General features: G+C 39.8%; 1 long non-coding RNA gene across 1 annotated transcript; it reads right to left on the reverse strand.

The window, feature by feature from the left end:
• LOC110400484 lies at positions 1,067–13,615 on the reverse strand. The gene is made up of 4 exons (XR_002439886.1): positions 13,345–13,615; positions 13,082–13,155; positions 2,720–2,882; positions 1,067–1,434 (listed from the first exon to the last, which is right to left on the reverse strand). It is a non-coding gene; the product is annotated as an uncharacterized LOC110400484 (long non-coding RNA).

Consider the following 14,907-nt stretch of genomic DNA (forward strand, 5'->3'; position numbering starts at 1 on the left):
CAGGGTGATCCCAGAATAAATAGTATTTTCATAAGAACTTCTCTTCACAGCATTTTTTCAGAATTGTGCAAGCATTTACTTCTTTCTACCTTGCACCTCATACACCCCAAAATAACCTTGTAGGACGTGTGTCAGATTCAAAGTGTATGAAGTAGCTGCACTTCTGCCATTCCTTGACAGAAGGGTCACCAGCTAAGATAATTTTATTGTGTTTGTGCAGAAATGAGACAGAGAAATGAAGCCAGCAGGTCACTCACCCGCAAAGAAGCAGTCAGAGGGAGCAGAACAGAAGTACTTGCGAAAGGACCTAACGTTGGCAAGGGTAGGGGAAGAGCTGCAAGTGTATCATGTCATGGGATCCAATTAGAATCTCTATAGATGTAGTTATGTCATATAAGAATATACATAGCTTTATATAGCTCCAAATTCCATGGTTTTCATAACATCTATCACATGTCAAATTTTAAATGCAAGCTAGTTACAGTAATAATTTTTCCATCCACTGCTCCTGCATTAACTCCGAAATTTCCTTCAAAACAAAAATCTAAACTTCATCATCCCTATAACACTACAATGAATTCAGGAGTGAAAATACATTTGTGTATCTTACTTCTAGAGAAATTTTGTGGTATTTAAAATACTCTGTTTCTCTGGAATCCATGAATGCAAACCTGAAATAACGATGTTATTTTCAGATACATCTTTCAGATACTCTTTCAAATACATAAAATGGAGGATTTAGAGCAAGAAGGATAATGTCAGGGTTCTAAGTGGGTTACTGTATCAGTATTTCTCTGGAAAGCAGAAACTACGGGACTTCAGAGCACAGCCTTAGAAAAAAAAAAAAAATAGGCAGAATTCCATACGAATGCATACCCTGGGATGGGTCACAATAACGAATCTATTTAAAATGTAAAAAAAAAAAAAAAAAAAAAAACTGAAAAACTAACAAGCTCATGAAGAAAAATAATAAAAATAAGAGATGTTATGAGGCTTTGCAGACCTTAGACTACATAAAATCCATAAAATCTTTTTAAAATTCAAACTGTTTTTAGATGCCCCAGAATCCGATCTCTCACATAAGATGTGTCTATATAAGAAACAAGTTTTAAAAGGCTGTATTCTCAACCTTTTATTAATTCCTTATCAGAAAGATTATCAGGTAACTACCTCAACAAGTCCAGTAGATTTGAAACTCACAGGCCAATGTGGACTCTTACTTCATGACAGGAATATTACTATATACTTCAAAGAGTAAAGGAAAATGTTACTGCAATCAATTAAAATTATGACACAACAAATGAGATAAAAATATGTACTGTTCTTGAAGACGCAAATCATTTCATATAACCACCACAGGACTACCTTCTGAAAAACAGCTCCCAAGAATGATTTGCTTTCTTCTTTTGTCTTCTCTCATGAAAATACAGACACCTGTAAAGGACAGAACAGACTCACATTTGCATCTGCTATAAAAGAGTTTTCTTCTCAGATACATCCTTTAAGACCATAACAGAATCAAATACAAGACAACATCCAGTGCAGGTATCATTTTTGTATAGAACTTAAATACTGACACAAAAGCACAAGTCAGTTATTACTAACCAAATCTGTTAAATTTCTCAAGATGAAGATGGAAAAAAAAGGAGAATTTTCACATTAAGGTAGTGGCTATATTGTAGCTTAATATATAATTTCCGAGCATATAAGGCAAGCATAGACAGACCATATGTCTTTTCTTGGCCTTTAAATGCTCCTATTTTCCACTAGACTTGCCTTTTTCTCCATCTATTGGCAGCCATACCATTTGCTGTTCAGGTGATTGGCTGTAATGAGCCAACTCCTGTTTCCGTATGAATAACTGCTTTTTCCCCCAATTACTTAAGCTGCCAGCAAGTCACTAGTGTCATGTTCTTTGATGCAAATCTGACTGTCAGTAAAGAACAGGAGTACATAAAGAGAGAATTTATGACAATACCCTTAGCTTAATATTTTTTTGTAAAAGCTATTCAGTTTAGCTTACAGAGAATATAGGGAAGAAGGCAATGGCCCACAGTAAGAAGTAAGAATATCTCTAATTGGCTTTGTGCTCCACATGCCCCCGTAATAAGCTTTTCCATATGGTAGTCTGAAATAAATGTATTAATCTACATTTATGTATTTATGTCACTTTCAAAGATCCATTTTAGTCACTATCAAAGCCTATAAAAGCAAAAAGTCACATTTTATTTTACAATTTTATTTTCAAAACTTGAGTACTGAATACAAAGTATGATATTTACGATTTTTGGAAATAAGTAGACAAACTGAAAAGCGTGGGGAGGGGGGAAGCTTCTGAGGCCTAGGAGCACCAGTTATTAACTATATGAGAATCAAACATATAATTTTAACTGACTTTGTTGAAAGGTCATTTTTTTAAATAATATTTTTTAAGTGAGCTTGGATAATATTTCACTAAAAAGAAAGCATTATTTTAAGCCAGCATGCAGCTTATGTTTTTCAAGCCAAAAGAACTATTCTTGGAGTCCACTGTGGTAAGCATGATCACAGACAGGGTAATGGGCAGATTCCTACCTGGCGTTAGCAAGCACCATGTATGACAGCAAATACTTAGAGAACAAAATTATTTTTCATAGAAAAATTGCCATATTAAAGTTCTAATACAATACAGAAAAGAAAATCTTTCTAATACTCAAGGCCCAGCCCATGAGTAACATACCTCCAAACCTGTGCCATTTCAGGAAGTAGCTGTAGATCACTATCAAGCAGATTTTCCAGGTGTTGCCCATTTTTTCCAGGTGATTCCAATCAGAAGTCACTTTTAAACCTTTAAGCAATTTCTTGGATATTTACTTCCACATTAACAGCTATCAGTAGCCTATCTAAAGAGAAAGATGTTTTCAGTATATTAAAAACTGCTCTTGGCTTTACAAAACTCTGATTTGGTTCTGCATGTTCCAGGTATTTTCAGCTAGGATTTTACGTATGAAGTGATTAGACATTGTACAGAGATCTCTTACAGCAGCAGGTGTCCTAAACACTACTGCTCTTTTGCTGAAAGGGCTTCTGGGTTGTTTTTTCATTAAAAACAAAATAATAAATTATTGTTTACACAAGGTTGACAGCACTTTTTCACAGAGCTGAGACAGAAAAAGCAGCGAGCAAAGGGAAGACAGGTGAAAAACAAAATTTAACAGCCTGCTAACAATTATATCATCTTTGATTGTGCTGATTTACAATCAGGAAAGGTCTTGTCTAATCTTTCTGTGAGGGAAGAGAAAAAAGCTGCTAAACCTGAAATTCATTAGTGAAATGCATTTAATGTCTAAATTAAACAAATCAGTACTGTTAAATTCAGTGAGCTTAATTAGCTTGTAGAAGAATACAAATATATGTTTTAAGATTAAATTTGTGGTTTATTATTATCACTATTTTCTCCCCATATGTTGAAATAGCACATAACTGAAAACAAATATTGTTTTTAGATTCATTAACTTTGATACAGAAGTTAACTAGAATTTAAACAAATTGTTTTCTATGTAGCATTTTTTACCAGTGCATTTTAATATGTGTTTTAAGAGTGGTGCCTGGTTGTTTCTCTCCCAGATGCAAATCCTTGACGTCTATACTCATGGAAAACTGGCTGCTACAGACACGAAGGGAGCATTGCTGAGCAGGTTCCTCGTCAAAGAAGGAACAAGTATGTACCTAACTGGATTTCCAAAAGTTAAATGCTGCCTTCTCTCTAGCTGCCTAAATGTTTTCAACTCTCTTCATAAATACTAATGGATTAATACAAGTCACAGACTAGCTGGAGCCTACATTTGAAATCTGCTCTCAAACCTCATTTGCAGATCGGCCAGATGGTAATTAGTGTGGAGGTGTTCTCCAGGCAGAGTTGCTTTCAGGATGGGGTTTTTTTAATTTTACTGGGGTTTGAGAAGGAGAAAAGGGAGCCTTTTGGGTTTTTTCTTCCCCCAGTTAAGTTTAGTAACAGCTAGGAAAGAGTGAAGAAAAGCCAAGCTACAACAGAACGTTCCCTAGTTTGTTACATTTAAGAAAGTGCTTGAAATTTAATCCAGAGAGACCAATAAACAGAAGACTAAAATAAAAAGGCAGAAGGCTGCAGTGTCAAAGTGCTGTTAAAGTACATGAGAAAAGCAATCCACTTGGGGTTCATTGTAACACTTCTAATAATGAGCTTCCCATATTTAGACACAAGAGATAGCAAATTCAAACCCCCTGGAAAGGATACAATACAGTTAGACATCAACATAGCAAACTGTATTTGTTTTGTTATTACTACCTATGCACCCTATGGTTTCTTTAGGGAAGATGATATGATATCTTTATACCATGGTGTGTAAAATAGCCTGAAATCTCTCTTTAACACCACTAACATACCACAATAGTTCACAAATATTGAGACCTTCGCTTGAAGCTAAGCTTGATCTTAAGCATCACAAAAAAAAATTATATGTTTTGTTACTGCATTTCTTTCTGAGAGGTTTTCAAAATCCTTCTAGTCAGTACATGAGATAGGATACATATTGTCGGGGATAAGTTGTTAAAGTGAATTTGAAATGTGCTTCTCAAAATATCGTTTACACATTTACCAGATGGTAAAATAAACATGTAAATTGTTATCGAGTATACACCAACTTTATACTACAATTTTACCCACTGTAGAAATGGTGTAAAAATGCTGAATATAGTGTTACTTGTTCATTTAATAGTTTATTAACATTTTAAGTACATTTGGAGAATAGGTTGACTTTCAAAGAAAAAAATACTTACAAAAATAGCATTTCAATCCGTTGATCAGGTCAAATTAATCTCCTTGCTACTACATTCAGCATTCAGCATCAATAATATGATGAGCATAATTATAGTTTCTTTTAAAGTATTTGCCTATGCAAAGATGTTACATGTCTTAATGGAAAAGGGTTTTAAAAGACTAATTTAAGTGCTGAGGACTGAAAAAGTAATTTTAATTAGCACAGATATCAATATCTCAGTGAAAGGTAGCTGCTACTGTATCAACAGGACACTTTATAAAGGGAATTTACTCTTTCATGAGGCACAATACACATTCAGAAATTTAGTAACATGAATGCTTTAATTATGACGGAACAGAAGACGTTTGCTAACAAAAACCCATATCCTAAGAAGAGCCTAATGTACTCACTATGTAGAATTACACTGGAATTAAAATCTTCCAGCTCAAAAAGACTAATGCTTGATCTTCACTAAAACAAAAGATCTCGTTCGGGTAACTATTTGTCAATGATCCCGATGGAAGATGTCAGATGAAGGATTCTGATGAAAACCTGTTTGCACAGCCTGTTGATTGGTGCGTCCTTTCCTCCAACACAGTTTTACAGTACAACGGGATTTTCTTTACTGCCTTTCAGACTATGCTACCTTCATTATTTGGCTGTCTTAGGTTTAGGAATTTTCCTCATCTACGAGGAAATATATTCACTCGGCACATTTTATTTTTAGTCTGTGCACCCAGCAGTCTCCAAACTACTCCTTAAATACATGTATGTTACCTAGTCTGTAAACTCTTTAAAATATCTAAGGACATTTTCCATCAATCCACAGTGGAGTCTTGGATTCTCACCTGAGCAATGTTTGAATGATTTTTCAGAGGCTTTTCACAGCATCCAAATTCAATCTTGTCCCAGATATTAAGCTCCTGTTGACTATTACACTGCTGCTTTACTGTCATATGCCCTTGGCAATATGGTGTTATCACATAGATACAAGTAATATGTGATGATTCTCAAAAGCAGTGGCACGGAGATACACTAAGTGTTTAGTTAATTTTGTTAGTGAATTCTGGAGGAGCTTCTGTATCAAACAAATACCCCATAGTGCCACAATGTAAAGCACTGCAAACCAAAATTATCTTTAAAGGAAGCCCCCTGTGCAGAGAGGTAGAGCAAAGCTATTAGATAATAAGGTTCTGCAAGCCTGTCCAGTTTCTCTAGGTCCAACAATGGAAACTTGCAGTTTGTATACTCAGAAGCCCTACAGAAAAACCCAGCACCAAAAGCTGCACCACACTGCAGGTTTCATCAGGGCTCCAGCAGAATCTTAGAGGAAAAATTGAAAAGCAAACCAATTTGCATGTGAGCACTCCTAAAACACCGTTTGCAGTTTGCTGCTTTGCCAACCTACCTTTTGAATTACACTCTTTAACTGAGGCATTTTGCAAAAAGACATGGGAATATTTGATGATATTGAAGAGATGACAATAGTAAGGTTTTCACATGGGAATAACCAATAATGCAATCTAATAAGATACCCCCCCCCAAATCTCACTAAAGGGCTGGTTTCAAACTCAGTAGGGAGAAGCACAAGTTCAGACTTCAAAAAGTAACCTAAATGGAATAATATACACAAATGGGAGGTGTCCAATAGCGCACCTGCAATTACCCACATACTTCTACATATGAATCAAAACAGAATGTTGAGAATCATAAAAGTCTGACTACCGAAATGTATTGGCTTTGGTGTATAAACAAGTGCTGCAGACAAAACACTGTACTCAAGAGAAAACTGATGAAGAAGGTGCTGTCTTCAGAGTTTGTGGCACCAAGCACCAAGCACCTCTGCCAGCTAACTTCTAAGCAGAGCCTGAGCCAACACTTCTACAAAGGCAGGGTGATCACTGCAGCATATGTTGCTATTTACATAACTAATTGTGACATGAACAGATGAAAAACAGCCTCTAGCTTCAGCATGTAGGTGCACAATAATTGATTGTATTACGTATCAAAATTTGGAAAGTGTCAGAAACAAAGCCACTAGTAACTGTGGATGAGAAAGAAACTAGAGACGCATCTCTCAGACTGCAGAGGCTATTCTTCACACAGCTGTGTGATTTACAGCTAGAATACAAATCTAGATGTAACTCCATGAGAGCTGGTACCCTACGCAAGCTTTCATACATGTGCACCCCCACAGTCTGATGGTGGAGATGCTCAAGAAAAATTTCCAGCCTCAGAGGAGCTGTGGGTCGTCACTGCAAACACTGTAATATATCATAAAACTTTGCAAAGAGTATTACAATAACCATGCTGATCTTTCTGTACAATGCCTTAGATAAAAAAAGGGAAGAAAAATCTAATGACGTGCAGTAAAACTCCAGATGAGTTGCTCCTAAATAGGACGCAACAATGTGAAAAATATGCAAAAGATAAACTAAAGCTGCATTATACTGACTACTTTGTAGTGAAAAACAGCAAAGAAAAAATAGGATAAGATGTATAAAATCCAATATCTCTCAAGCAAAATAGTATGTCTATGTAACCCTGGGAAAAAAAAAAAAGGAAAAAAAAAGCATATTGCTGCTACAGTATTCTCCTACAATTCAGAAAAAATAATACTGAATTACTAGAGAATGCAAAAGGTGAATATTTCATCCTATAGGTGAAATATATATCAGATAGATGTGATATATTCTTTCAATTGCAGAATAGACTAGAATTTCTTAAAAGTTTAAATATTCTTACACAAAATAACCTGATTAAAATGTATTATTAAGATATCCTCTTGATGATAGTCTTTTAGAAAATGATGTTAAAAATGCAAAGCTAATAAATAAGTTCTAAAGAATCGAGCTCAGTTCAGCGGTGGCCCTATAAATTATAATGCAACCCCCGTAATATGAGAAGTTTGCCTGTTATTTGCTGCATAGGAGAAAACTAACAAAGAGACACCCTGTTATCTCAGGTAAAACTCAAAAACAGACACACTTATATAAATATATATATATTTTTATACGAGTTAAGTACTTTACATCCACAAGAAACTCAGTAAATGGAAATAAAAGCATTTGGATACAAAATAAAGCAGCCTTCCACACATCTCTTCCTCTTCACTAATCCTGAGTAAGAAAAGACCCTTGTTAAAGCATCCTCCACAAAAGGAAAGAGCACTCGCCTACATGCTCAAGCTCTGAACAGAACCAGCCTCGGAGGAAGCCATCCCCAGTGAGGAAACAGGTGCAGGAGAGCAAGGCAGAGGCTGGAGCTCATGGAACCTCTGGAGGTCTTCCATGGAAGGAGACCTGAGGCTGCCTGGGGACTACTCGTGTATTTGCATCCGCTCAGGGAGCTCCTGTTGCATCAGCCAGGCATTCAACAATGCACATAGTATCCTAAATAACTCTCTGGGGAGAGCTTTTGTGTTATGGGTAAACTCATCCCATGCCCACCTGCCTCTGAGGGGAAATGTCCAGTTGCTGCAGCCTTGCCCTTGCACCCGCCCGCCAGGCAGCCTGTCCTCTGCAACAGCACCATGCCACACAAGTGATTTCAGAGCACTGAACTGACAGCAAACCCAACCTCAAAGAAAGACTCAGCTACGTAGAGGAGACTTAAACTCTCCTGGATCCTTATCTGGTGCATCTGTAGGTATCAAAATAATGACAAAATTAAATACAGTTACCACTTAGCAGAGCATACATTTAGTACCAGCATTGCCCTTGACCCTCTATCAATGGGGAATTTGAACGTGGTGATAGAACTGCAGTTTCATTACCAAGGGGTAAAAACACCCCGGAATCAACAGCAGGCAACACTGCCAAGGCAAAACAGACTTAGGTGCTCATCCTAAAGACATCTGTGTATGTAGCTGCAGAACTTTACATTGTAACAGGACTATTATTTGGGTTGTTTCTCCAGTATAATGTAAAATGAGCTTATTTTCATGCAAAAATGAGCATATGCTGCCAATGGACCACTGTGGATTTGGCCTTTTAAACTACATCCACCTACATGGCATGTAGGGAAACAAATTCCTGAAGCAATCTTACATCCATGTGTTATTACGTAAGTTTTTATTTCTGCTGTTACACTTCATGTTACTTCAGTTTAGGTCTCCTTTTAAAAAAGAATCAGATTGCAATTAAAAATTAAAATATTTTAAATAATATTCATTGATATCAATAATGATCAGACAAAAATTTTAAGTGAACAATGTGAGGAAATACATTGACTGAAACACTAAAGTGCTTAAAAATACTACACAGAACATTAACATTGGGGTTTTTTATCCTATTCAACGCAGAAGAAAAAGAGCTACTCTAAATAAGACTCTAAAATGTGTAAAAATGGGCATTTCAAAAATTTTGACATGTATAAGGCTGAAAATATCTGACTAATTCCTTCCATTCAACTTCGGAACATTTCTTTAATACTAAAGGATCCTGTTGGCCTAAGTACTGCCCCTGAAAGGGGGACAAATTCTTGCACAGTGTACATCAGCCAGGTTGGTTTTGATCTAACTATAAAGACAATTAAAGCATCAAGAACAGCTTTGACAATAAGCACAAATGAAGCTTCAATTATTCCTGTAATCTAATCAGAGATAATTTAAAAATTAATATATACCAGAAATACCGATCCTCTATTAGCATCTGAAGTAACTGCTCAGTAATATGTCCAAGAAAAAGGACTGTCGAAAGGATGAGCAGACTTCAGAAGCACTGCAAGCTCCTCCGTGAGATTTTCATCGTATCTTAACAGAGGCTACTAAACAATCCAGAGCCTTTTGAACAATGTCCCTACCCCTCACCACTGACACGCAGTGTTTTCAATGGCTTGATGCAGGAGCTGTCAATAGAAAGTAAAACCTTCCACCTTTCATTCAGCACCTTGCATCTCATCTAAGCCCAGTGCCCTCTTCTGCTAACACAACAAGCTCAAGGTGCTTCAGAAGTACAGTGATAAACTGGTGACAATTCAAGAAAGGGGGAAATTTTGTAAAGGTTTGATGAGAGGGGACACAGTGCAGCAAGCAGCCATTTCTGTGCAGTACTGCACCACAGATCGAATCTAATAAAATGCGGGCGCTGATCCCAGAGCAACAGGCAGAAGGGCAGCGCCGCTGCGAGGCCCTGAGGAGGGGTTCCCAGAAGACATGGCAGCACGTGGGAATGAGCCCCGAGTGTCCCCAGGCAGACAGCAAGCACTGCCAGCACCGTACTGTCTCAGCACCTCCGACAGGAGAGCCCCACAGACCGAAAGCCGATGGTTGAGCTGCGGTCTATCCCCGATAAATAACGTCTCCCTTTACGTAAACGTTTCCACAAAGGTAAATAGGCTGTAACAAGGTGTTAAACGATCACCAAAAGCATTTCTTAATTTACATTTGTCATTTCAGTTTAATTCTTGGTGGGTGGGTGTCTCCATCTAAACTAGGACATCTTCCTGCAACCTCAATTTTTCTCTCAACTGCAAATATTGGTGTTGTACCCTCTCCCTTTAGTCCTAGGCCAATGTTATCGGCCTTTGGATAAACAAATATTGTCAATGCATAACTAAACATATAACAAGGAAGAAGCCTGCTTACAGAAATCAAATCCATAACATGCCCCATGGAAATTAAGATGTGACTTTTAAAAATAAGTTTAAATTCAGTGTCAGTGCCAGGACTAGAAAATTAAAATTTGCAGATATATATATGTACATATGTATATATGTATATATGTATATATGTATATATGTATATAGACCCAAACAAGCCAAAAAATGTATTACAAATGATTGAAGTGGGAGCTTGTCTGATGTGCTTCGGTAACTCATCAATGCAGTGTTTCTACTATATTTAAAAAAAAAAAATCAAATTATTAAGTGTATTCTAAATTAGTCAGTCACTTCAAGGTACACGAATATCACAATTATCGAAAAAGGCCTTGATCCTGAAAACATCTACGTCTGTGAATTTTTAGACAAGAGAATAGTCTTTGTAGGACTGACCTCTTACTTTACATTATTCACACATATGAACTCGCATGCACGATCAGAGACTAAGGCAGGAATACACATTTACAAGCTATCAACATTTTACCTAAAATGTCTCTTAAAACAGATTCAAAGTCATAACCAGCTGTTTCTTATTTAAAGCTTAAGAAATAAATGCTCGCTAATACAATCTAATACTATGGACACTTTTACACAGAAGGAATGCACCTGAAGTTTTCACTCATTCTGTCTTAAATTTTGAAAAAGAAACAATTAATTGACCTAAAATAGGTCAACTTAAGACCAACAAGATCATTCATACTCATATCAGCCCCTTTGTGTTAGAAACACAGCAACCCTGAGGAACTGCACTGATAGCATGAACAAATCATCACCGATTTCATGGTGTAATATATTTTATCAGGCCAAAAGTTATACCTAATCAGGAATGGCAGCCTTGGATCTTTGAGAATGAATGATCATTCTACCTCTGTAAGAAGGACAATATTGCCTATGCACAGAACTTCAAGACATTTATATATATGCATTTCAAAGATACACAAATATTTCAGATGCACAAATCGGAACAAATGGAAAGCTTTCGGGTGAACGTGCTCTGAAACAAGCAGTGCTTTTGTCTGCGTATTCCCAAATTAATACACTTTCTGATAAATGCGCAAAATGTTATCACTGAGCTGAGTGGCTCTCCGGACTACTACAAACATATTACATCTATCTAGCTGAGAAGATGGGGCACTGAATGCAAACAGTCTGTTGCTTTCCATCTACTTCTCACTCTGCTATTTCCATTTTTTCCTTTGACTTTGCCCCCGGATCCTAGCTAGTCACACATTCCCCACCGGAGACCACATCCATGACAAGTTTTAATACTTAAAATGAAAACTTGGATCCATTTTATCCAGAAGCCGTACCTGGAAAGCATACTTTCACACAAAATCCTTTTTTTTCTGCTTTTCCCAATACACACACATTCTATTTTTGTATCACAGTGAATTTAAAATTCTCCTATGCAATTCAAATAAGATTTCCAAAACCAGTAACCTTTCACAGGGACAAACCAGAGCATTTCCAGTTGACAAAGTAATTTGTGAGGGGCATACAAAGCACCTGAAAACACAGACTGCAAGGAAAACCATTTTAAATATCGCAGCAGAACTCACTGCATAATGTTAGAAGGAAAGTTTTGCAATTAGGACTCTTATCAGTCTTATAAAGATCCAGATTTATGCCAGCTGGAGGGAAAAAAAATCATTGTTCACCACAGCTCCTTCAAGCACTACCTAGGGGAGGGAAGTGATGACCAGACAGCAAAAATTAAGAAGAACGTGTCCCACCTTACGCCTATTCTGCCAATCTGTCGCGGTTGTTCTTCTAGCTCCATAGGTTTATGTGATTTTTTTTTCTTTTTTTTCTTTCTTTTTTTTTTTTTTTTTTTTCTGACAAGTAATACAAGACAGATTCTTGCCTTCTTAGGATCTTGCAATCTAGTTTAGACATAGCACGTCAAGTGGTGATGAAAGAAGGTTAGGGTGGGTTTGAAAAGATGAGGATTCCAACAGTAAACGATGCGGAGACATCAGTTTAGTAATGTACACATGTTTTGCATGATTCATTGGACCAAAATGGCCAAAGGAACTTAAAAAGCTGTCAAAGGCATCTTTACCTCTGACCTACCTAGTCATCCATCTGCTTCCTCATGCTGTCAATCAAAGCCCTCCCATCCTTATCACTATTCTATTACACACATTTTCCACAACCAGTTCTCCTCCAGCTCTTAAAAAATATCTCAGCAAACATTTCAATCAGTCATTAAAAACCTTGTTAAAATATGCAATGTGTCATCAAATATGCATAGTGTACTCGTGCAAAATCTGCAAAGCATATATCGCTGTATTCCATTCGATATACTATTAACGTGAAGCATCGCAGAAAGTATTACCCGTAGAACTTCGGATTACTTTCTGTGGATCATCTCGTTTGGAGCTCGATTTGTGTTATTTTAATAAGGCAAAGGAGGGGCAATTGACCAGATTATTTTCCAGAATAATTAAATTAAAAGCCGGCTCCGCATGGGCAGAGTAATATTGTACTTCACATAAAATGCATGCAATTAGCTGCTGCTCCGACAAATGGAACACAGCGTTTGCTTCAGCTGCACCGAGCACACCGGGTCGGAGCCACGTGCTGGGTTTGGAGGAACGCGGACACCTCAACGTGTCAGCAAACACGGCTGTATCAGATACACACCTGCACCAATAGCAATAATAATAATAATAAACTGTAATAATAACAAGTTGACCTACCGATGGGAAATAGCCCTTCTGCAGCCTTTCTCTCTTCCAGTCTCTCGCAGGAATAGTTACGGGTTTCTAACCCCCTGTTGGAATAGTTACGGAACACCGTTAACCGCCGAGGCACGGGAAGGGATTTGGCTCAGATCCGTAGCGCGCTGCGTGCCCGTCCCGGACCCAGCAGGCAGAGCCGCTGCCCGAGCCCAGCCGCCCCCCCGACGGCGCTGGGGCCGCTTCTTCGCAGGAATGGCCGCACCCGGCGGCCGCGGGCTCACCTCAGCGGGGCCGCGCGAGGAGGCACGGCGCGCGGCAGGGCCGGGCCTTTGCCCCCACGGGGCGGGGGACGGAGGGGGCAGCCGACGTCGGCGTCGTTAACGTTGCAGAGCCCGTCTGCGGGACGGTTCGGAGGGGACAGCAGGCGCGGGGTGGTCGCGGTTCGGTGCCGGGCCGCGTTTCCCCTCGGGGGGCGGTACCGCCTCACGGCCCGGGGCCGCCGAGCGCCCCCGCGGTCGGTGCCCCACTGCCCCGACGGGGCCCGCGCGACCCCTCGCGCGACCTCTCGCGCAGCGCAAGGGCGGGAAGCGCGGCGCGAGCCCCGGCGCGGAGCTGCGCGGGCGCGTGGCAGCGCCACGGGACGGGGTCCCCGCGGCGGCTCCGCGCGACGAGCCTCGGAGGCGCGCGGGAAGAAGGCACGCGCCCTCCGGCCTCCGCCCGGGCGTCCACGCAGGGGTCACAGCACGGACGGACGGACGGCCGCAGCGCGCACCAAAACGCCTTCGGGGTTTTCGCGGGACACCGCTCCGCTTCCCGACCCGACGGCGCTCCTCCCGCCCGCGCGCACAGCGCTCGCTCCCGGCCCCGGGCGGCCCCGCAGGCTGCTCTCACGGACGGCGCGGCGCTGCCCCACAGACGTGAGCGTTTTGCCAGGTTTATTTTACTTGTCATACACAGACGATACAAACGGGCAAAAACCGAAACATTTCTCAATGGAGCATGTACTGGTATAAATTATTCAGTTCCACGGACGTAACAGAACGAATATAAAAATCACAACATTCGATTTACAGAAGAGTCAAAAATATACACACGTTTATGACCCTGAATTTCTATTAGGAAACTTCCCCGCCGAGTGTAACCTAGACTGAATACTTAGCCCGATGCATATTTCAGTTTGTAATTGTTTCTCATATAAAAACGCGGTAATTGTATAGATTTGCTACTCGAAATCCGAAACCTTACTATTCTGCTTCGCCGGGGGGGCCCACGGGACGGCACCGCTCCGCCACGGCACAGCCGGAGGTGCGCGGCCCTCGCGGTGCGTCCGCTCCCCGGGCAGTCCGAGCTCGGTCAGCTACTTTATGAAAAAGTCAATTCCAAAACTAAATGCAGTAAAATATACAACTCACGATTCATCTCCACTGGACTACACTATGGTTACCAACAATTCAGTCGTCTATAGCTTTTTTTTTTTCTTTTTTTCTTTTTTTTTTTCTTCAGGATTACTCATTACAAAGATTTACAGCGATATAAAGAAAGAGGGGGAAACTGCAAAGAAATTTGAGGAGAGTTTGTCAGCATATTTGGCACCTGCAGGGACCGGTAATGGATTTGGCACTCGGGGGCAAGGGGAGGAGGAATATCACGAAAATAATAATATTGCTGCTGTCGAGCTATTCCTTTTAAAGAAAGATACGGAGGCAGTTGATTTCGCTTTGGGAAGGCGTCATGCTACTTTAATCGACTTTCCTACGAGACGTATTTCTGTTCTGCTGGAGGGAAGCTCAGTCGTGCCTGAGCCGTGTCAGCCCAGGGCAGGGCGGAATTCGTTCATGCGAGGA

Source organism: Numida meleagris, chromosome 5, assembly GCF_002078875.1.
Source record: "Numida meleagris isolate 19003 breed g44 Domestic line chromosome 5, NumMel1.0, whole genome shotgun sequence".
In the NCBI taxonomy this organism is placed as follows: Eukaryota; Metazoa; Chordata; class Aves; order Galliformes; family Numididae; genus Numida; species Numida meleagris.